This window comes from Ovis aries, chromosome 1 (assembly GCF_016772045.2).
Source record: "Ovis aries strain OAR_USU_Benz2616 breed Rambouillet chromosome 1, ARS-UI_Ramb_v3.0, whole genome shotgun sequence".
Taxonomy (NCBI): Eukaryota; Metazoa; Chordata; class Mammalia; order Artiodactyla; family Bovidae; genus Ovis; species Ovis aries.
In genome coordinates, this window is record NC_056054.1 from 61,924,407 (window position 1) to 61,949,431 (window position 25,025).

The 25,025-nt window shown below is 44.3% G+C and overlaps 1 protein-coding gene and 1 long non-coding RNA gene across 2 annotated transcripts in view; one reads left to right on the forward strand and one right to left on the reverse strand.

Annotated features, from left to right (window-relative positions):
• The window catches only part of LPAR3 (lysophosphatidic acid receptor 3), an 84,171-nt gene extending 67,131 nt beyond the window's left edge, over positions 1-17,040 (reverse strand). The window contains exon 1 of the mRNA XM_012174922.4: positions 16,865-17,040. The gene's annotated coding sequence lies outside the window, so the exon portion shown is untranslated. The remainder of the gene's footprint in view (positions 1-16,864) is intronic.
• LOC132659342 (uncharacterized) overlaps positions 16,583-25,025 on the forward strand; it is a 39,721-nt gene continuing 31,278 nt past the window's right edge. Inside the window, exon 1 of the long non-coding RNA XR_009599660.1 lies at positions 16,583-16,714. This is a non-coding gene — a long non-coding RNA (uncharacterized LOC132659342). The remainder of the gene's footprint in view (positions 16,715-25,025) is intronic.

Sequence of the window (25,025 nt, forward strand, 5' to 3'; positions counted from 1 at the left end):
GATAAGAAAGCTGTGGTACATATACACAATGGAGTATTACTCAGCCATTAAAAAGAATACATTTGAATCAGTTCTAATGAGGTGGATGAAACTGTAGCCTATTATACAGACTGAAGAAAGCCAGAAAGAAAAACACCAATATAGTATACTAACACAGATATATGGAATTTAGAAAGATGGTAACGATAACCCTGTATGCGAGACAGCAAAAGAGACACAGATGTACAGAACAGTCTTTTGGACTCTGTGGGAGAGGGAGAGGGTGGGATGATTTGGGAGAATGACATTGAAACATGTATAATATCATATATGAAACGAATCGCCAGTCCAGGTTCGATGCATGATACAGGATGCTTGGGGCTGGTGCACTGGGATGACCCAGAGGGATGGTACAGGGAGGGAGGTGGGAGGGGGGTTCAGGATGGGGAACACGTGTACACCCATGGCGGATTCATGTTGATGTATGGCAAAACCAATACAATATTGTAAAGTAATTAGCCTCCAATTAAAATAAATAAATTTAAATTTAAAAAAAATGAATACAAACACACTTGGGGGAGATGAGAGGCAGTCCTTAACTCTGGAACCTACACACATGTATACCCCTGGAACTTTCAGACATATACACATTCATTCTCCTAAGGTGACTCTTTATTTACCAAATTCAGATTCTTTTAGCCCCTGGAGGGAACTCCCCTGTTACTGCACTGTAGAAGCAGCCTCTGTCTCAGTATCAGCCTTTACCATCAGACTGCAAGCTTCTGAAAGGCCACCAGTTTCTTACTTACATTTGTGCACCTGATGCCCAATGGACATGGGCACCATGGGCATGTCCACGGGCATGGACAACACGTGTCTAGTTCATGTGTTGGTTAGTTTTAGTTTGCTGGTTGGGAGTAGAGGAGGCAAGAACTTGATCACACTTTATTGAATGATGCCTGGGTGATACAGGAGTAGGAAGAAAGTATAGGCTATTCTTTCAAGAAATTCGGCTATGAAATACTTGGTACCTCTCCTATGGCATTCAACATACCGTATTAAATATTTATTTGTCTTCACCTCACTTCCAAACCTGTTGGGCAGAGCTGGTATCCTTCTGTCTCCCTGTTCTCTGAAGCACAAACACAGAAACTTGTTTGTAATCAGCACATAATAAAAAATATGCTCAATTTTACTAAATAATTCAATGACAAATCCTTTATTTCCAGTCTCTCTTTTTCTTCGGTTTCACTGTGGATATGGACAGAGAGTTACTCTCTTTTTGAAACTCCCCTCCCAAGCCTCTGTGACTCTACTCTTTCCTGGTTCTCTTTCCACTGTCCTCACTATTTCTGTCATGCTTTCTTCCATCAGCCTTGGAGTGTACATATGCCTAGACTCGGCTCTCAGGCCTCTCTTCTTTTCCCTTTAAACTTTCTTGCCCCAGAGTTATGATTGCTTAAGTTATTTCCTTTATATGGTGACTCTAGAACTAGCTCAAGCCCTGACACTGCTCATGTCCTCTCTTTCTCATGCTAAGCTCCCAAACTGCCTCCAAGATAAACAAGAAAGTCACCATGAGGGTAGCATCTGTGCAGGATAGAATGAAACCTCCTTCAGTTCAGCTGTTGGAATAGGAACAAAGTTTGAGGCTTAAGCACCAGGTTTTAACACAGAGGCTAAAGCAAGGGTGGTCTTGGGTTTTATTGGTTGTTTGTAGCATAGCATTTGCAAGCTGGCAGAGAGGTTTGGGATTGGAGAGACTTCTCCCAGCTCACACTGGCCAGGATCTTTTGTTTTCCCTCTTCCAGGGCTTTGCTTGGATTCAGGATAGATTAGTAGAACCCCTTTCCTGGTGCTCCACCGATCCTGATTGTTGCAGCATCTCAGGCAATCAGATTCACCTCTGCCCCAGCACACTGGATACAGCCTTGTGGATTCTAACGCCAAATCTATATATCTCATTTCTGGATTTCCTCCTGAGAATGGTTCTTGGCCCCTTCTTGAGCAAACTTCCCCCTTGTTAACCTCACCACACTACCAGCCTGCGGCCCTTGGGATGCATAAAAGGACCAGCAGAACCCCGGACTCCAAGAGGTCCTGTTCTGAGTGACAGGACATTGAGCTCAGGACGGCTCTTCCAACTCACTTGCCCATGACTGTCTGCTGCCGTGTGACTTCTCTCATGATGATTTCTTTCATCATTCTTCGCTTTATGGTCTATGGCACAGACTGTTAGATCATGTCTTCCTTTTCTTACAGAGTAATACACTCCATTTCCCAGCCTCCTTACAGCCAGGGTGGTCGTGTGGCTAACTCCTTGCTAATGGACTGTGAGCATTAATGAAGAGCACAGCTCCTGAGTTAGCCCTGGAACAGCCTGACACTTTCATGCTCTTTCACCTTCCCATGTGCTGGAGCTCAGAGAGACCTGTGATCCGGCACTCAACATTCAGACCAAGGCAGAGCCCTAGAAGCACAACTCAAAGTCATCCGGGGACAACTTTCCATTAATAAACAGATAAAAATACAGAAATTATGAATAAACACCTAGAAATGTCTGTCACAATTTGACATTGTTATGAAATACAAATGCATGATCTGTGGAGTCCAAACCAAAATACTGGTCTTCAGCATACTGGATGTAAAGAAATCTATCTTTAAACAAAGGGAGTTTGAGAAACGTTACCCTGGTAGGTGGTAGAGAAACAAAATAAAAGGAGCCCTTCAAATCCAAACCACTCACCGCAGGATTATTAACAAGAGGGAGAGAGAAAAAAAAAAAAACTTCTGTCATCTTCAAATCACTGTATTTGGGGGCCTCTCTGCCAAAGAAGCCTGTAGCTCTAGGTGCAAGTGTTGGAAGGAAACATACTATGAGCAAGCATTGGCTGCTCCTCACAGTTTTTAGTGTGTGTGTGTGTCCACGCTCAGTCACTTAGTCGCGTCTGACTCTTTGTGACCCTATGGCCTGCAGACCACCAGCATCCTCTGTCCATGGGATTATCCTGGCAAGAATACTGGAGTGGATTGACATGCCCTTCTCCAGGGGATCTTCCTGACCCAGGGATCGAACCAGCATCTCCTGCATCTCCTGCATTGGCAGGCAGATTCTTCGCCCCTGAGTCACCTGGGAAGCCCTCGCTTTTAGAAAGGCATTCCCAGAAAGAGAAGAGCTCAGGCAAGGATCATTTGTAAGCAAAAGTGGAGAAAAATGGGCAGTACCTAGAAGTTGGAGGCCTTAGAGGATCAGAAAAGTTAACTGCTTCTACAACTGCAAAGACTAGAAAATAGTATCGTTGCTCATAGCCTTTCTCAAAGGCCTCTCAGTAAAACATGGCATTGGAACAAAGAAGTCAGGCTGATAGGAAAGATCAGAGTAAGCATGCACCCTCCTGACAAGTCCGTGTTTTAGAGGAAGTCAGAGTAGAGACCACTAAGGAGAGGAAGAGAGAGATGGACCCGGACAGAAGCTGGGAAATAAAGAATGCTAAAGAACTTGCTCCAGAATGGAACCCGGATATGGTAACTGGTGTATGGAACTGACCAGAAGCAAACAGATCAGAAGACTGTAAACTTTTTAAGGAACCATACTTCCATGGAAGCTACAGCGTGGCATGAGCTCACACTTTCCAACATCCATTTCAGATATGGCCACAGAGGGTAATGGACAAGGAAGAACTTCCCAGGCGAAAGTCAAAGTCAAGGCCGCTAGGAAGACTCTCCCAGAGAGCAGAAGCAGGGATCAAGGCAGGGAAACCTTAACAATCCCTGCCCAGCAGTGGTTCATCATTTTTACACACCTGTGGCTGCTAGGTGCCTTCCACTTTTCAGAATGGGAGTTTTATTTTGTTGTGGTCTGCTTGCTTCTATCCCTCCATTGTATAACGAATGTTTGTCGGTCAGAATAAGCAATGAAATGGACATTTTACCATGAGTATTTAAAACAGGGTTTGTGGTGCATGGGGATGACCCAGAGAGATGTTATGTGGAGGGAGGTGGGAGGGGGGTTCATGTTTGGGAACGCATGTAAGAATTAAAGATATTAAATTAAAAAAAAAAAAAACAAAAAACAGGGTTTGGAGAAGGGAAGGCCAGACCTGTGGAGTTCTGGTCATCTAAATCCTTTCGAGGAAAGTATAGCAGGCCGTGACACACAGGAGGCTGGGGAGCAGGGAGAAAGCGGCACAGGCTGCGGCGGCGGCTGGCCCTGGGTCAGATGCAGGCTCATCGCTGTCAGCAACACCTCTAACCTGGCACGTCGCTGATCTGGCCAGAGCCCTTTCCTTCCTCTCCAGAAGTAACTACAGCACAATAACTGCAACAACTCTACAGACTGCTGAAAGGATAATGAAAGCAACGTCTATAAAGCGCCTAGCAAGCTGCTTAGCACATAGGGTGTACTCAATAAATGGTAGATAACACTTCCCAAGAAAGTCCATTGACTCAAAGTTTCCACCAAATTCAATGGAATATACAACTGGCATTCTGGAATCACTGTTCACGCTCTAACACTTCAATTTAACAAGGACCAATAACAAAGGCATCCTATACCCACACTAAACTAACTACAGTCCAGGAAAGACTCTTCCCCTGCCTGAAAGTATGGGCCCAGCACTGCTGTGATGAGGCCTAGGGCACTGCCACTTCCCTCTTCTGCTGCTGCTTGAAACAAAGCAGGGAAGCAGGAAGGGGCAGGTAGAAGGGGGTGAGGAAGCAGAGGAGAGGCAACGTGGTGTGGGGAAAGAACTCGGGTTTGGGGTTCTGGGTTCAAGTACTAGTAGTAAAGCAGGTGAGCAGAGTGGTTAAAGAGCAAGGCCCCGACAATGAACATCATACTCAACAGTGAAAAACTCAAAGTTCTTCCTTTAAGATCAGGAGGGACAAGGCAAGGATACTCACTCTGGCCACTTCTATTCAATACAGTATCTCAAGTTCTTGCCAGAATCAGACAAGATGATGACATAAAAGGTATTCACATCAGAAAGGAAGGTGTAAACTTATATGTCTGCAGATGACATGATCTCATATGTAGAAAACCCTAAAGATCCCACACACATTTTTTTAAAAAAGCCTGTTACAACTAATGGATGAATTCAGTAAAGTTGCAGGACACAAAATCAACATACAAAAATCAGCTGCATTTCTAAACACTAACAACAAACTGAAAAGGAAATTAAGAAAACAGTCCGATTCACAATAGCACTATAGTGAATAAAATACTTAAGAATTAATATAACCAAAGAAGCAAAATATTTGTACATTGAAAACCATAAAACTGTGGTGGAAGAACCTGAAGAAGACAAAAGTAAATGGAAAGACATGCTGTGCTCATGGATTAGAACTTAATATTGTTAAGATATTATTGCACAAAGTGAAGAACTAAAGAGTCTCTTGATGAAAGTGAAAAGGAGAGTGAAAAAGCTGGCTTAAAACTCAACATTCAGAAAACTAAGATCATGGCATCTGGTCCCATCACTTCATAGCAAAGAGATGGAGAAAAGATGGAAACAGTGAGAAACTTTACTTTTTTGGGTTCCAAAATCACTGCAGATGGTGACTGCAGCCATGAAATTAAAAGATGCTTGCTCATTGGAAGAAAAGCTATGACAAACCTAGATAGCATATTCAAAAGCAGAGACATTACTTTGCCAACAAAAGTCTGCCTAGTCAAAAATATGGTTTTTCCAGTAGTCATGAATGGATCTGAGAGTTGGACTATAAAGAAAGCTGAGCACCAAAGAATTGATGCTTTTGAACTGTGGTGCTGGAGAAGACTCTTGAGAGTCCCTTGGACTGCAAGGAGATCCAACCAGTCCATCCTAAAGGAAATCAGTTCTGAATATTCATTGGAAGGACTAGTGCTGAAGCTGAAGCTCCAATACTTTGGCTACCTGATGCAAAGAGCCGACTCATTGGAAAAGACTGATACTGGGAAAGATTAAAGGCAGGAGGAGAAGGGGTCGACAGAGGATGAGATGGTTGGATAGCATCACCAACTCAATGGACATGAGTTTGAATAAATTCCAGGAGTTGGTGATGGACAGGGAGGTGTGGCATGCTAAGGTCCACGGGATCGGAAAGAGTTGGACACAACTGAGCAACTGAACTGAACTTAAATGAACTGATTGTTAAGATGCCTACACAACAAATTTAGAGCAACTGCTATCAAAATCTCAGTGGCACTTTTTTTTTTTTTACAGAAATAGAAAAAAATCTTACAATTCATGTGAAAACACAAAGGATTCTAAATAGTCTGAGAAAGAACAAATCTGGAGGCCTCATATTTTCTGGTTTCAAAACATACTACAAAGCAATACAAAGTTACAGTGATCAGAAAAAGTATGACATAAAGACAGACATATAGACAAATGGAGGCTTCACTGGTGGCTCAGATGGTAAAAAATTTGCCTGCAGTGTGGGGGACCTGGGTTTGATCCCTGGGTCAGGAAGATCCCCTAGAGAAAGCAATGGCTATCTGCTGCAGTAATCTTGCCTGGAGAATTCCATGCACAGAGGATCCTGATATGCTACAGTCCATGGGGTCACAAAGTAGGACACGACTGAGTGACTGACACACACAGACAAATGGAACAGAATAGAGAGCCTAGGGATAAATTCATGTATATATGATCAACTGATCTTTGGCAAGGGTGTCAAGAATATGCAATGGAGAAAAGACAGTCTCTTCAACAAATGGTGTTGGGGAAACTGGATAAAAAAGACCAAAAAGAGCATGGCCTCTGGTGATAACTGGCCTGAATGTAAAGCTTTGCTTTTGTGGTTGTTTAGTTGCTCAGCTGTATCAGACTCTTTGTGACACCATGGACTATAGCCTGACAGGCTCCTCCGTCCATGGGATTTCCCAGGCAGGAATACTGGAGTGGGTTGCCATTTCCTTCCAGGGGATCTTCCTGGACCAGGGATCCAACCTGTGTCTCTTGCGCTGGTGGCCAGATTCTTTACCACTGCGCCAACAGGTAACCCAAAACCTTGCTTACCAAGGGCAAAGCCTTGCTTGTGCCCTAATTTTGTCATCTATAAAATGGGGATAACAACAGTACCCTCTTCCTAAGACTACTGGGAGATTTAATGAGGCATTCAGAATAGTCTCTGACACAGAGGCTGTATTGTTATGGTCAGTGGGGCCTGAGGACAGTTGGGCCTCCCAGGTAGCACTAGACCGTGGTTTCCACCCCCGGGTCAGGAAGATCCCCTGCAGAAGGAATGGCAACCCACGCCAGTATTCTTGCCTGGGAAATCCCATGGACAGAGGAGCCTGGTGGGCTGCATTCCATGGGATCACAGAGAGGCAGACATAACTGAGCACGCACACATGAGGACGGTTACTTACCCTCTTTGAGCCTCAATTTTCTCTGTTATGAAAGTGAGACAAGACTAACTTGCCAGGTTATTGGGTTATTGGGACAAAGTGAATGAAACAGCCAGTGTAAAGTTCTCAACCCACTTCCAGGTCCAGAGGAGTCAGACAAATCCAGTAAAGAAACAGGGCAGGTCTGTTCCCAACAGGTGGGGGCGGGGGATCCCAAGAGAGACTACCAGGGAGGGAAGATCAGAGGAGGAAATCCCTCCCTCAGGCTGGGTGGGTCACTGGCACTACAACCTCAAGACGTCTCCCCTCTACCACCCTGTCCAGGGTCGCTAACTGGTGTTTCCCACTACCAGTTGGAAACATGCAGCCCTAGAGAAAAAGTATAAATGGAGTTTAGCCAGCTGGGTGTTTAATCTTCACCTGATGAAATTAGACCCCATGCTTAATCTTCTAATAATTTTACTACACTTCCGCTACCACTTTGGATCTTGGAGTAACCCATCAAAACATATTCATTAAAAGACCAATGAGCAGTTTTCGAGGTGAGTTCATGTCTCTTTTCCCATTGAGCCCATGGTGAGATGAGCAGTATAGCTTTCTCCCTCTCACAGAGGAGAAAAGTAAAACTAGGAGACACTGATTCACTCTGACCAGCTCTCATCCTTCGAGCCCAGGGCTCTTTTCATCACACTGACCACTGGAGCCTCTTTTTATCAGTAGTTAATCCCCTAACCCCAGGAGAAATAAAATATGCAGATTTGTTCTCCATAATGACATTAATGCCTTTTGCAAACATTTAGTGATTCTAGAGTAATATAATATGATTGTGGTAAATGTCAATAAAAATTTGTAAATGTATCTCTATTTGGAATTTTTGACAAGAGTTTATGGGGAAAATCCATTATCAAATGAAAATTACTGGCTAAAACTCTAAATACAAGATAGAAAATAGCAATGATTAGTTAGTCTGCCTGCTTCAGAGAAAACTCAGAAGAGCAAGCAACCCAGTTTACTTCTTACATGTTGAATGATACAATTTAAGAAACAGTTTCTCCTAAGGAATTTTACCTTCCCCATCAACTCAACAGAGTTTATCAGCTGAACTAGGCCACAGACACCAATTATCTGACTACAGAAGTTAGACTAGAACTTAACTAAGAAAGGCTAGTGATGATCTAGTATCAACCCATGGAAACTTTAAAAAATGTATATACTATTTCTCTTTTTGCTTTCTATCATTCCCATCTTCTGTCTTCCTCTGCCTTCTCCTTTCTTCCCTCCCCAGAACTGATGGGCCAGCAGGTGGCTGAGAATGCAGTTATGATGAAAGGGAATCTGGGGAGTTGCAAGGAAGAATGGGCTATAGTTGGGGAAACACATAGGGAGCTGGAGGGATTGGAGGCTGATAATAAAGCTGCACACATGCCTGAGCTAACAGGCCTGGCAGTCAAAGACAGGCAGCGGTGGGAAGAGAGGGGGACGCAGGGGAAGCAGGATGGCCTTTGTGGCTGAGAGATGAGCTACTTTGAACAAATAAGTAAAAATACTGAAGGTAAGGGGAGTCAAGTTTCTAACTGCCAGAGATGATACGTAGAAATATATAAACAGGTAAGACTAGAAAGATCCTTGGGTGTTGGATTGGAATTGGAGGTCTTAGTATGAACTCCAGAGAAGGCAATGGCACCCCACTCCAGTATTCTTGTCTGGAAAATCCCATGGACGGAGGAGCCTGGTAGGCTGCAGTCCATGGGGTCGCTAAGAGTCGGGCACGACTGAGCAACTTCACTTTCACTTTTCACTTTCATGCACTGGAGAAGGAAATGGCAACCCACTCCAGTGTTCTTGCCTGGAGAATCCCAAAGACAGTGAGCCCCTGTCTATGGGGTCGCACAGAGTCGGACACAACTGAAGCGACTTAGCAGCAGCATGAACTCATGATTTTATAATGTATGGCCTTATGTAGATAACATATAAATGTATATGTATCTATACATATATTTCCTAGTTTTGTCCTCTGAGAAATCTAAAGCAACAATACCCCAGTAACAACAGGCACACCAACCTTCCATATCTTGTTTTCTAAATACTGTTCTCTACCAAAAAGGATGACTAACCAGGTCAGGGAAAGTACAAGATAAGCCTGGGCTATCTCGAGATGACAGAAAACTTTAAAATGCTCAGTGAATGATAAGGATGCCAAAAGGACAAAGGAGCCAGTTCAGAGGAACTCTCAACTGGTCAAACTGAGAACAATTTGAGCATCAAAATACGTAATGAGAGTAAGAGATCTCAACACATTGTATTCAAAAGGAATCCACGAATACATCCTAATATAATGAGTAAACGCATGAAGGAGAAAGAAAGTTCTTCCTTATAATAGAATGCCAACTAACAAATGTGAAAGCAGTGATGGAACTAAAGAATCGCCGTTTGGCAACCTTCAGAGAGGTAGCTGATTCAGGCAGAAGTCGGCAGGGAAGAATAAAAAGTCACGTCTGACTGTTCGTCAACCCCATGAACTTTACAGTCCATGGAATTCTCCAAGCCAGAATACTAGAGTGGGTAGTCTTTCTCTTCTTCAGGGGATCTTCCCAATCCAGGGATTGAACCCAGGTCTCCCACATTGCAGGTAGATTCTTTACAAGCTGAGCCACAAGGGAAGCCGAAGAATATTGGAGTGGGTAGCCTATCCCTTCTCCAGTGGATCTTCCTGACCCAGAGATCAAAGTGGGGTCTCCCGCGTTGCAGGCAGATTCTTACCAACTGAGCAATCAGGGAATCCCAATAAGGCTTTAGGTAGAGGTTTAATGAGGAATAGGCTATTAGAATAATCTCGGAACATCTCTCCACAAACACCAATATGTTTCAAAGGGAAAAATGGTGAATTGAAGGTGGGGAGATGTGGCAGACACCAACATAATCAGGTGATTAGGGCCAAAATTCCAGTGGTGGATAGGCTGATATTGTGTACCTTCTGATGTGATGTGCTGAGAAGAGCAGAGCATCCTGCCAAGAACATATGCTCAAGTCTGGTTGGGAAGAAACGCCTGCCAGACCCAGGTTGAGAGCCATCTACTGTATGGAAGACCTGTGTAACTGCAAGGGCTTTAGGAAAGGGAAAGTCTGAGGAACTAGTCTAGAAAACAACATGACAAATTTAACATGAATCCCAAATCAGGCAGGAGAAAAAGAGACATCTGGGGGACTCTTGATGAAATATGGGTGGGCTTTGTGGACTGGATGGTACTGTTGTAACAATGGCAACTTCCTGGTTTGGTGGTACAAGGATTATTGTTATGTGCAACTCGACTGGGTTAAGGGATGCCCAGGTAGCTGGTAAGTGTGCTGTGAGGGTGGTTCTAGAAGAGATTAGCATTTGGATCTGCTGACTCAGTAAAGAAGATGATCCTCAAGCAACATGGTTGAGTATCATCCAGTCTGCTGAGAGACTGAATAGAGCAAAAAGGAGGCAGAAGAGCCACTATTCCCTGTTGTCTGAGCTGGGATAACATCTCCTCCTGTCCTCAGACATCAGAGCTTCTATTCCCAGGCCTTCAGACTCAGACTGAATTACACTACTTTGCTGGTTCTTCAGCTTGCAGATGGCAAGACTGTGTGACTTCTCAGCCTCCATGACCCTAAGTCAATTCTTAAAACAAACATCCTCTTATAAATAGCTATCCCATTGGTTCCATTCTCTGGAGAACGCTGACTAATCCTAAGGCCGTGCTGCTGCTGCTAAGTTGCTTCAGTCGTGTCCGACTCTGTGTGACCCCACAGACAGCAGGCCACCTGGCTCCTCCGTCCCTGGGATTATCCAGGCAAGAATACTGGAGTTGGGTGCCATTGCCTTCTCCGCCTAATACCATGGGGATATAGAAAAAGATTATACTTATTTCCTCCTTGCCAGACCCATGTGACAGTTTAGTTCAGGGAAAGGGCTCCTATTCAAAGGATTGACCTATTAGAAATCAACCAGGGCAGGAGGCAAATTATTCAGGGATGTTCTATACCCAATGTCTTGCTTTGATCTTCAATAACTAGTTGAAGATAACAAGGGCTCTGAGCCTTAACATTGGATTCCAGCTCTCTTTGGGAAGTGAACATCTGTGATGGACTCTACTGCCCACCTTTGATTTACATGCTCTGAGTCCAACTGGGGACAGCTCAAGCCTTTCTGAAAAAGAGGGGTCTGGAGGCAGCATGACTGAAAGGGGAGCCCAGGGGACTTACCTTAAAGGTGCATTTACAAAGCAAGCACACTGCTTTTATTCAGATTGCATATTTGCTTGGAGAGCCTTTGGGCAAACTAGCGGCACTTATGGAGGAGATAAAATGCCCTCCAACCCATCCCTGCCACCTGCCAAGCCACCTTGATGATACCATATCAGGCTGCACAAGGCTGAATCAACCAGGGCTTGTAGGTCCTCCAGCCAAACATTCAGGGAACAATAAAGACACAGGATAGCTGATGAGTAAGTTCAGGGGCTGACTAACATCGTTAGCAAGGGGTGGGGCAGGTTGCTTTTCAGAGCGACACTCAGTCTGGCCCAGACTTGGCTGTCTGAATAATTCACATCTGAGGATGGGAGGCAAGGTCCACGGGAGCAGGGAAGTTCAAGGCAGTAGGCAGATGGGACAAGAGGCTAGGGGTTGGGGCCACAGAGGCCAGGCCAGGAGATGAAGAGCAATAAGGATGAAGACATCAGCCTGGAGAGGGAAGAGTCAGTTTAGTGCTTTGCAGAGTAAGCCTTTGAGACTCAAGTTACCAAGTAGGCACAGGCCAGTGAGGATGGCTTGTGCACGCATGCTAAGTTGCATCAGTAGTGTCCAACTCTTTGCGGCCCCATGGACTGTAGCCCACCAGGTTCCTCTGTCCATGGGATTCTCCAGGCGAGAATACTGGAGTGGGTTGCCACGCCCTTCTCCAGACAATCCTCCTGGCCCAGGGATCAACCCACATCTCTTCTGTCTCCTTCATTGGCCGGCTGGTCCTTCACCACTAGTGCTACCTGGGAAGCCCAGGGACAGGATCAGTTCAGTTCAGTTGCTCAGTCGTGTCCAACTCTTTGCGACCCCATGAATCGCAGCATGCCAGGCCTCCATGTCCATCACCAACTCCCGGAGTTCACTCAGACTCACGTCCATTGAGTCCGTGATGCCACCTAGCCATCTCATCCTCAGTCGTCCCCTTCTCTTCCTGCCCCCAATCCCTCCCAGCATCAGAGTCTTTTCCAATGAGTCAACTCTTCACATCAGGTGGCCAAAGTACTGGAGTTTCAGCTTTAGCATCATTCATTCCTTCCAAAGAAATCCCAGGGCTGATCTCCTTCAGAATGGACTGGTTGGATCTCCTTGCAGTCCAAGGGACTCTCAAGAGTCTTCTCCAACACCACAGTTCAAAAGCATCAATTCTTCAGCGCTCAGCCTTCTTCACAGTCCAACTCTCACATCCATACATGACCACAGGAAAAACCATATAGCCTTGACTAGACAGATCTTAGTCGGCAAAGTAATATCTCTGCTTTTGAATATGCTATCTAGGTTGGTCATAACTTTTCTTCCAAGGAGTAAGCGTCTTTTAATTTCATAGCTGCAGTCACCATCTGCCGTGGGCACCCCAATTTAATGTCTGATGATCGCCAATACCACTCTGCTCTGACTCACTGGCTGGTTAGTTAACTCTATGTTTCTATCTACTAAGAACTGAGATGAGCAGACAGCACAGGTAATTCTACGATGGAATGAAAACTTCTTTGGACCTTTGCCCTGAGCCTTCGATCACACAATGTTAGGTAATCTTGGTCCTGAAATTTCTCTTCCTCTTATATTTCCCACAGGGCAATCTCACAGCCTTTGGCAGGATTTCCTTGAGGAGGCAGCAAGTTCACTCAGCACGTCCAACACCCATGTGGAGATCCTCCCAGCCCTACAGCCTGTCTGCCCCATATCTGGAGGCCCTGCGTCTTTAATTCCAACATTTATGTGACCCTGCTACTGCTAAGCAACTTCAGTCATGTCCGACTCTGTGTGACCCCATAGACGGCAGCCCACCAGGCTCCTCCGTCCCAGGGATTCTCCAGGCAAGAACACTGAAGTGGGTTACCATTTCCTTCTCCAATGCATGAAAGTGAAAAGTGAAAGTGAAGTCACTCAGTCACGTCTGACCCTCAGCAACCCCATGGACTGCAGCCTTCCAGGCTCCTCTGTCCGTGGGATTTTCCAGGCAAGAGTACTGGAGTGGGGTGCCACTGCCTTCTCCACTATGTGACCCTGGCCGAGCACAAAGCTCTTCTGCATACCTGATTTAATGGGACCCAACACAACCAATGCAGGTAGCTAGAAAAGGAATTATTATCCCCATTGTGCAAATGAGAAAACTGATTCAAAGATGATACACAATTTATTCAAGGACACAAGAGTTCACGCCAGTGTGGCTGGGATTAGAACTCAGACCCCTGTACACCAAATTGCCTCTCTAACGCAGCACTGCAAGGGCACAAGCTCTTGGGGCTTTCACTCAGCTCTGCACCCCTCACCTCCACCTTTCCCAGCCACGGCAGGACTAAGTTCCAGGGGACTCCTCCACATACAGAAAGAATCCAGGATGAGGGACAGAAGTCAGAGAGGGGGCAGCTCAGTACCTTCAGGAGAAGCGATGGACAGAAGAGTAAAAGGGCCATGGCGAGGAAGCAGGAAAATGAGTGAGAAAAGTGAGAAGACCATCTCTAAGTCACCCAGGACTTGGGAATCTCTCTTTGCACTCTCACCAGTACAATGTACATTTGCACCATGTTTACAGAAATGTCAATATTTTAGGGTTTATCTAGGAGGGAAAGGAGGCAGCCAACATTTAAGGAGTACTTCCTGGACATCGAGACCCCAATAAGTACTTTCTCTTTTCATCTTGGGAGGTGGATATAATCTTCATTTTTACAGACAAGGAAATTAGAGAGGTGAAGCAAAGTATTCATAGTCGCAAAGCCTGGCCTGGAACAAAGGCTGGTCTTACTGCAAAGCCCAGCTCTTCTCTTTACACCACAGTAATAACGCCCTGGGCCTGGGCTCTGGCATGCAGAACCTTGCAATCAGACTTAACCACTCTGTTGGGTATAATCACAGTCCACAAAGCATTTTGAACTAATATATACTTCACAGAGAATGGCTAATGGGTAATTTGAGTTATAGCAATTCCCGTTCGAGTTACAATGATTCCCCCAGCCACAGCCAGAAGAAATCAGACGCTAGGCTTAGATTATGGTGGATTTCTGCTCCAAGATGAGAAACCTGGGGGAGAGGCAGCCAGCCTCCGGCATGGGTGCACCACTCTGAGGGTGTGTGCCGTGACTGCTGACTGGCTATGGAGCTATGTGTGCAAGGGTTCCTCTGTGTCTATGAGTTTTGGGAAAATGAGAGAGGATTAGCATGTAGATTTTCAAATAGGTTATGATAAACATAAATGGAAAATTATCCCAGTTTGAAATGTTTTCGCTTTAGTCTTCATTTGTAGAAAATATACGTAGATCTAGTCAATTAAACATCTTGTAAATCATCCAGATATGTAAATTGTTCTTTAGTCACTAAGTCCTATTCAACTCTTTGTGACCCCATGGACTGTAGCCCACCAGGCTCCTCTGTCCATAGGATTTCCCAGTGGGTTGCCATTTCCTTCTCCAGGGATTCTTCCTGACCCAGGGATCGAACCCAAGTCTCCTGTGTGGGCAGACAGATTCTACCACTGAGATACCAGGGAAACCTAGATATTTAACTAGACCTGACCTAATAATATAAAGAGAATGGTAACTACTACTTATGCATTTGTAAGTTTTAGAAATGTGTTACTTAGAGTTAAAGCTACAAAGTTTTGAATTCTAAAGACAAAAATAGAAAACCTGAAAAATGTGTTCAAATAATCTGTTTTTTAGGTACTTGGTACTCATATGGACTTCCCAGGTAGTGCTGGTGTTAAAGAACCCACCTGCCAATGCAGAAGATGTAAGAGACATGGATTTGATCCCTGGGTTGGGAGGAACCCCTGGAGAAGGGAATGGCAACCCACTCCAGTATTCTTGCCTGGAGAATCCCATGGATGGACAGAGGAACCTGGCAGGCAACAGTCAATGGAGCTGCAAAGAGTCGGATATGACTGAGCATGTATTCACACACATGCACGCACTTGGTATTATACTGACATAGCAATGAATAAGTTATATCCAGATGACTGAATATCACCACATGATACATACAGTCGAATGGTACAAGAGACACCTCCAGAAGCTTATCTCAAGTATAGAAACCTCACTGGCAGGGGTTGCTTGCTGGTCTTTTTTAGAACAGCCCACTTTGTTTGGACAAGCATGGTGTTAATTGAGCAGAGGTGGTGTGTTTCTAACTGTATCGTTTCTGTTCAAAAAAAGGAAAATTCTATTCACTGGATCAGAACACACAAAATTGGATGCAATTTCTCATGAGAAGTAGGGTTAGCAACCCCTGATAAGTAGTTCACTGGAAAGCCCAATAACTCTCCTTAGCAATACAAAAGTTCATGCATTGATGACATGCTGTGCAGTGCATGAAATAGTAACCGACTGGTGGAGAGGGATCGCCTGTGACTGGCATTTACTTTATTCTCTGACTTAGAAAAGTAGGAACCGCGAGAAGCTGAAAGAAGCTCTTAACTTCTAAAATAATATGCCAAAGCCAGGTAATACCCAGGGCAGCAAAGAAGTGAGGGGGGAGAAACGCACAGTAGTGACAGTAATAAGTAACATTTCGTGGAAAATGCCGTTTAAAAATGACCTACATGTTTTGGGGGCAGTTTTAATGATTCCCTTAATAAAACTAAACTGTTTCCAATACGCACAGTCACTCCTCAAAGTACTTGCTTGAGAAATTTCTAAGCAAGTTTAGGTAGTTGTAACTTGTTGAAGGAAAGCAATAAAGTAACACTGCTACAGAACAAAGCGCTTTTGTCTACCGATGGTGAGGGGGACCGTCAGGACCTTCCCTTACTCAAAGCACTGCCTCTGACAGTTACTAGTGAATTCATAATAACCATTTCCCAAATCTTTGGATACCTCGCATGGTTCGAACTGTTCCCTAACACACCGCCAGCCCGGAAGGAGTTGATGGCTGGAAAATGTTACATCTGTGGGCTCTACGGGAGAACCTCGTATTCACCATCGAGGGCTGCAAGATCGAGTTTGGGAAAGAGAGACCTATGCAAAGGCAGAGCGGAACCTGCGCCTGGCTCTCCGCTCCTCTGCGCCCAGCCCACCAGCTCAGAGCACGGACGGACGCAGCGCGGATTCCGCATCCCGACGGCTTTTTACTCCTAGCGGGAAAAAGGGAAGGCTGAAAGGGCAAGATGTGCTCCACGTCGCCCAAAGAGGTCTGTCCAAGGTACGTGGAATAGGTTTGGGGTCCGGGCTGGACGCCAGGCAACCCAAAAAAGCCGCGGGCTGGGCCCGGCAGAGATGAGCCCCGACCTCCCCACGCGGCCCGGCCGGCTGCAGCTCCGGGAACCCTCCCCGAGCTCCGCGCCCCACTCACCGCTCACGCTCGCCCGCGCCGCCGAGCCCGGGAACCGGGACCGCTGCTGCTGCCGCATGCCCTCGGGGCCGAGCGCGACGGGCGACCGGGGCCGGGCGCTAGCAGCGGCGGAGGACGCGGCGGGCGGGCGGGCGGGCGGCGGCGCGCCTCCTCTCCAGTGGCCGCTGAGACTCCCTGGGAACCCAAAGTTTGGCAGAGCGAGGGGCGGGGCCCAGGGGGCGGGGGGTCCGCGTCCCGCCCTGCTCCGCCTCTCCCCGCTCCGTTCGGCCCGACTGTTCCCACGGGAGAGCGCCCCCCACCGGCGAGGCACGGATCGGCGCTCGGGGCTCTTCAGGTGCCCTTCTGCCTGGGACTGGTCCTCAGGAGTGCGACCGGCCTCCAGGAGGAGATGGCACTCATTGAAGGACCCCTAGCACCCACAGGCCCTACAGAGCCATACCTTGGAGCCCTGTATTAAAGCACTGTCCCCCTGTACCTCTCCTCATTCTGCGGGGAGAGATTCCTTTGAAGTGGCTTCAGGAAAGTACAGCCCACGTGGGAGGCAGCTGGCCACTTGCTCTAAAACTCGAATCCCGAAGCCCTTTAAGGGAGCAGGCAGCCGCAGAGGCCAAGGGTGTTTACAGATATTTGATTCGGGGCCTTTCCTAGGCACCTGTTTATTGCAACAGGGAACAAAAAATATTTAAAGTTCTTGTAAGAGAATTATGGGCCTCTTGGGGTCAAGAGTCTTGGATACTGTTTCTCAAAGCTGAAATTTAAAGCCTCCATTGACCCACCTTTGGTAAAGAAGGAAGGTGCAAAGTAAAACAATGTTTGTCATGAAGACTTTGTTCTCTCTAAAGTCTGCAAAGCAAAAAAGGCACAGACATGCAGAGAGTCGCGGTTTCCCAGTGACCACACAGGAGGGAAATACGGTAAATTGAGGTCCTTCCTCCTCATGCTTCAAAACCTTGGGAAACCCAGACAGAAGAGGAGAAGTCTTCCTGTAACCCTTTGCCATTCATTCATCATTCACTGCTGATATTGGGTCCTTTTGTATGCTAACTAGGAATCATATCCCAGGAAACAATCTGGATGATAACTTCCCTCTTACCATTAAAGAAATTCTGCTCCCCCTGCAAATAATAATGTTTTATTCTTTATGCAATGGATCTCATCCTGTAGGCCTAGTGTGCTTCAAACTTTCATAGAGATTGGGTTATATGTTCATCAACATGTGCCCAAAATATTGTTGCTTCTTCTGGGTGTGCAGAAAACAACTGTGGTGTCTTACAGATGAATTGTATATAGAGAGATACAACTTGCAGTTAGTGCTAAAGATCATGTTTACCAGAACAAGCAAAACTCTTACAGACGATATATATGAGAATGAGGCCAGGGGAGTGAACAGCTCAACTCAAATAACAGTGCTGAAGGGCAGTGTGGTAAACATAAAAATTCTCAACCACCAGCACTTACCAAATGCTTGACTCAATAAATCTGTAGTATGTTGAGTGAGTAACTTGCAGGCTGGACTGGGAACTGTAAATACCTCATAGAACCTTCTTTTTGCTGGGAAATTTGTTCCAAGTTCCAAACAACTTATTAGCAAAGGGATTTTGGCAACTCATTATGTTGTAACTTGGGAACTTCCTGGACTGGAGCAACGCAAAGTGGAACAGGGCTCTTGTCGACCCAGATGTGATTACCTTTGATGTATGAATCCTTAAAAGGGAGAAAGGAGAAGGAAAGATGGTGAACTGTGTTGCAAAAGAAAAAAGACATTCTAACTAGATGGTTTTTAATAAATCTGAGCAGAAGACAAGGAAGTGATGCGAGAAAGATATGCAGAGGGGATGGGGCAGGAAGAACAGCTAGTTTATTGACCTATAGGCAGGAACAGGAAAAAGGAGATAGGACGCAAAGGGCAAGTAAAGAGACAAATGTGGCTCTAAATTCTAGTTTTGTGGAGGGATTATCCACCAGATTCTGTAAATCCTTGTGGGGCCTACAGTATCTCACTTTTCTACCAAAAAAAAATTTTTTTTTAGTCAGTAAAACCAAATTAAAATTAACAGCAAAAAATGGTAAACACAAAGCCTGAGGATATGCTTTGCCTTAAAGATCACTGGCTGGAAAATCATTCAAAACTTTTTCAACAAACATTTACCGATCAGCTTCCTGTATACAAACTGGTCTAGTTTATGTTCCTGGAGACCCAAAGATTTATAACATTGTTTCTATGAGGGGAAAGGCAGGCCAGTGTAGGGGATGGATTCTACAATACTTGATAGAATGGAATAGTGATGGCTGGAAGAACAGTTACGACCTTGGAGAGCTTGTGTCAGCCAGCATTTACTTGGCAGGGAAGAAATGCTGCAAAATAAATAAATAAGCAAACAAAACTAAAACCAGGTCAGCCAGCTGCCATGATGAGAAGCCAAATGGCACATGGGCAGGACTTCTTCTTCTCAGGACTTATGGAAAGAGGCTCCTGTTCCTCAGCCCCCAGCTCAGCTCAGACCTCCAAGTATAGGGCAGGGGCTCATAGGTTTGTCTTTCTTACCTTTGGGAAGTATCTGAACTGAATCACCCTTCAATTTTGCTTATCTGCCCTAATTAGCAATGCTGATACTTAAAGCAGGTGAATGGTATAAGGAAGTGGAATGGCAGCTATAAAGTGAGATGTCAGTGGTACCTGAAATAACTGATCTGGAAGGTTCTGAGGAAAGCCTGAAGAAAAGGTCATTTCTAAAGAAACCAAAAGAAAAGATAGAAGGCACAAGGAAGGTGATGGCCATGTAGAGTCTCTCTCAACTGCAACTTCAAGTGGAAAGCCATAATGAAAGTCACAGGAATAGTTCGAAATACCAAAAATAAACATTAATCTAAACTTCATTTAAATTGAGTAAACCATCTCATATGACATGTATGAATCATTCAAAAATATCAGTACTTCTTAGATTTTGATCCCATCACTACTTACTTCTGCATATTTTTATCCCTGTACCAAGTGACCAATTTTGAAAATCATAATGGGGATCTTGCTTGCAGTTTAGTTCAGTTGTTCAGTCATGTCCAACTCTTTGCAACTCCATGGACTGCAGCATGCCGTGCCTCCCTGTCCATCACCAACTCCCGTAGTTTACTCAAACTCATGTGCATTGAGTCAGTGATGCCATCCAGCCATCTCATCCTGTCATCCCCTTATCCTTCCACCTTCAATTTTTCCCAGCATCAGGATCTTTTCCAATGAGTCAGTTCTCCACATCAGGTGGCCAAATTATTGGAGTATCAGCTTCAGCATCAGTCCTTTCAATGAATATACAGGACTGATTTCCTTTAGGATGGACTGGTTGGATCTCCTTGCAGTCCAAGGGACTCTCAAGAGTCTTCTCCAACACCACAGTTCAAAAGCATCAATTCTTCATTGCTCAGCTTTCTTTATATTCCATCTCTTACATCCATACATGACTACTGGAAAAACCATAGCTTTGACTAGATGAACCTTTGTTGGCAAAGTAATGTCTCTGCTTTTTAATATGCTGTCTAGGTTGGTCATAACTTTTCATCTAAGGAGCAAGCGTCTTTTAATTTCATGGCAGCAGTCACCATCTGCAGTGATTTTGGAGCCCCCAAAAATAAAGTCTGTCACTGTTTCCATTGTTTCCCCATCTATTTCCCATGAAGTGATGGGACCAGATGCCATGATCTTAGTTTTCTGAATATTGAGTTTTAAGCCAACTTTTTCACTCTCCTCTTTCACTTTCATCAAGAGGCTCTTTAGTTCTTCTTTGCTTTCTCCCGTAAGGGTGGTGTCATCTGTGTATCTGAGGTTATTGACATTTCTCCCAGCGATCTTGATTCCAGCTTATGCTTCATCCAGCCCAGCATTTCTCATGATGTACTCTGCATGTAAGTTAAATAAGCAGGGTGACAATATATAGTCTTGATGTACTACTTTCCCTATTTGAAACCTGTCTGTTGTTCCATGTCCAGTTCTAACTGTTGCTTCCTGACCTGCATACAGATTTCTCAGAAGGCAGGTCAGGTCGTCTGGTATTCCCATCTCTTTCAGAATTTCCACAGTTTGTTGTGATCCACACAGTCAGAGGCTTTGGCATAGTCAATAAAGTAGACGTAGATGTTTTCCTGGAACTCTCTTGCTTTTTCGCTGATCCAGCGGATGTTGGCAATTTGATCTCTGGTTCCTCTGCCTTTTCTAAATCCAACCTGAATCTGGAAGTTCACAGTTCACATACTGTTGAAGCCTGGCTTGAAGAATTTTGAGCACTTTACTACCGTGTGAGATGAGTACAATTGTGCAGTAGTTTGAGCATTCTTTGGGATTCCCTTTCTTTGGGATTGGAATGAAAACTGACCTTTTCCAGTCCTGTGGCAACTGCTGAGTTTTCCAAATTTGCTGGCATATTAAATGTAGCACTTTCACAGCATCGTCTTTCAGGATTTGAAATAGCTCAAATGGAATTCCATCACCTCCACTAGCTTTGTTCGTAGTGATGCTTCCTAAGGCCCACTTGACTTCACATTTCAGGATGTCTGGCTCTTGGTGAGTGATCACACCATTGTGATTATCTGGGTCTTGAAGATCTTTTTTATATAGTTTTCTGTGCATTCTTGCTACCTTTTCTTAATATCTTCTGCTTCTGTTAGGTCTATACCATTTCTGTCCTTTATTGTGCCCATCTTTGCATGAAATCTTCACTTGGTATATCTAATTTTCTTGAAGAGATCTCTAGACTTTCCCATTATATTGTTTTCCTCTATTTCTTTGCATTGATTGCTGAGGAAGACTTTCTTATCTCTCTTTGCTATTCTGTGGAACTCTGCATTCAAATGGGTATATCTTTTCTTTCTCCTTTGCCTTTCGCTTCTCTTTTATTCACAGCTATTTGTAAGGCCTCCTCAGACACCCATTTTGCCTTTTAGCATTTCTTGTTCTTGGGGATGGTCTTGATCTCTGCTTCCTGTACAATGTAACGAACCTCTGTTCATAGTTCTTCAGGCACTCTGTCTATCAGATCTAATCCCTTGAATCTATTTGTCACTTCTACTGTGTAATTTTAGGGATTTGATTTAGGTCGTACCGGAATGGTCTAGTGGTTTTCCCTGCTTTCTTCAATTTAAGTCTGAATTTGGTAATAAGGAGCTCATGGTCTGTGCCACAGTCAGCTCCCAGTCTTGTTTTTGCTGACTGTATAGAGCGTCTCCATCTTTGGCTGCAAAGAATATAATCAATCTGATTTCAGCATTGACCATCTGGTGATGTCCATGCATAGAGTCTTCTCTTGTTGCAAGAGGGTGTGTGTTATGACCAGTGCATTCTCTTGGCAAAACTCTGTTAGCCTTTGCCCTGCTTCATTTTTGTACTCCAAGGTCAAATGTGCCTGTTCCTCCAGGTATTTCTTGACTTCCTACTTTTGCATTCCAGTCCCCTATAATGAAAAGTACATGTTTTTTGGTGCTAGTTCTAGAAGGTCTTGTACGTCTTCATAGAACCGTTCAACTTCAGCTTCTTCAGCATTACTGGTTGGGGCATAAACTTGGATTACTGTGGTATTGAATGGTATGCCTTGGAAACGAACAGAGATCATTCTGTCGCTTTTGAGATTGCATCCAAGTACTGCATTTCGGATTCTTTTGTTGACTATGATGACTATTCCATTTCTTCTAAGGGATTCATGCCCATGATAGTAGTTATAATGATCATCTGAGTTAAATTCACCCATGCCAATCCATTTTAGTTCGCTGATTCCTAAAATGTTGATGTTCACTCTTGCCATCTCCTGTTTGATCACTTCCAATTTGCCTTGATTCATGGACCTAACATTCCAGGTTCCTATGCATTATTGCTCTTTACAGCATCACACTTTACTTCCATCACCAATCACATCCGCAACTGGATGTTGTCTTTGCTTTGGTTCCATCCCTTCATTCTTTCTGGAGTTATTTCTCCACTGATTCCCAGTAGCATATTTGGCACCTACTGACTTGGGGAATTCATCTTTTTGCCTTTCTTTTTGCCTTTTCATACCATTCATGGAGTTCTCAAGGCAAGAATACTGAAGTGGTTTGCCATTCCCTTCTCCAGTGGACCACGTTTTTTCAGGATTCTCTACTTTCACCTGTCCATCTTGGATGGCCCTACATGAATGGCTCATAGTTTTATTGAGTTAGACAAGGCTGTGGTCCATGTAATCAGATTGGTTTAGCAGATATGAAAATACATTATAAAACCATAATAACTAGGATGCCCCTTGGACTCAGATTTATGATTTGCAAAAGTTGGGTGCTCTTAATCTTCAAAGGGCTAAATGCTGAAAGAAACTGAACATAAAAAATTTTCCCATAAGCAATCAACTAAAAGAAAACAGATGAAGAACCAGACCATCCTCCCTGAAGACTAGATAAGGTCCTCCTTGACTGGAGAGGAGAACTTAAGAAGAGGAAAAGTAATACTGATATCCTTGAGCATGAAGGTGCTGACTTCTCACCATTCCTCAGGCTAAATTATTAGAGAAATATAGATCCTTCCCTTTGGTTATGAACCCAGGATTAGTGTGGTAGACTGTATTATTTAAAAACATAAGCTGCCCCTTTTCTGGGGAATAATTATAGTTCTCTGCCTATCCATTTGACTTCTTTGGTCAATAAAGTGTGAGCTGTGCTACTAGCCAAAACCAAGTTCACCCTGTTCCCTCTTCCTCTGCTCTGATATCAGCAGTGTCCCAGACAGAGTCAGTTCCATCAACCTGGACCCAAGAGTGAAGAGGGCAAGAACCAGCAGTACCATGCCTGACCCAGGAGTGACATACAAGTGAGAAATAAACCTTTGTCCCTTTGTGCCACTGAGATTTGGGGAGCATTTGCCACCACAGCAAAACTGAATTTATCCTCATTAATACAAGTAGAGATATACCGTGCCCTGCTGTCCATCTGAGACTTGGGTAAGAAACACTCTTGCCTCTGTGCTCCATGCTGCGGTGATAATGGAACAGCAGTACTGGTGACATGGCACAGCTAGACATAGGAGGAACTGAACCCACTGTCTGAGTTTTTTGTGGGTCCCAGACTGATACAGAACAACACTGAAGTCAGTTCTGTATGGAGAAGTACGTGAAGGGAAATCCTGGCAGTGGGTATACCAGGAACTGAGCCAGGATCCAAAGACTTACCTCTTAAGAGAAGGTACACCATGTGTTCATCACCCACTCATTCTACCCCAACACTTGGACACTAATAAGTCTGTTCAGGACTTATTTGCTGCGGTAGGGAGAAAATGGGAGGGGCAGAAACCTAAGTATTAACTTCAAATGACCAAGACTGATGAAGTTGCCTGTCAGTGATAGAAATAGGAGGTTCAAGGTAGATTTTAGATACACTTTTAGGAAAATAGTTACATGTTTGCCTGCCTAAGTTTGCATTCTGAGAAATGTATGCATATGACACCAAGATAACTTTAAGAGTACATCATGGAGGTTGCGTGTATTCAGCCACAGTGAGGTGCTAAGGGTGTAGGCAGACAAAGCTGAAGCCATGCATAGACAATGAGAACACCTTATGTAATAGGCCAGCTTCTACTCCCAAACCTGACACTCAAGCTACCACTACATATTTTCCCTGGGAAGCCATCAAGGACCTGTGACCAGCAACACTTTCAGCTGCACAAATATTTATTCTAGTAAACCTGAAAAAGGAAAAGCAAACAGTTGTAAATAAATCTTGTTAGAATTTTCTGCATTCCATGCACTAAATATTTTTCCTTGTTTTGCAAAAGAATGCTGTAATATGACCCTAACATTCTTATCTCCAGGATTGATTGTTTCAACTGGATTTCATAGCCACTGGCTGGGTTAATATTTAATGTTTTGGTATAATTTGAATAATAACACAAAAGACTAAGATATGAATGGACTCCAGAAGTGATTTGAGCAATTAACCTTTAGTCCATTTAAAACAGAGAATTGATTCATTCAACATAGAAGATCAAGAGAAATTTTCATTCTTTTTTAATGTGGAGAAGTTTTAAAACAAATAATTTAATATAAAATACAATAGGATTCTATGATTTTATGAAAGAAGCACATTGTAATAATCACATCACATAATTGTATACTTGGGTTTGCAGTCATTAATAAATAGTTTTTCCTAACAGACAAGA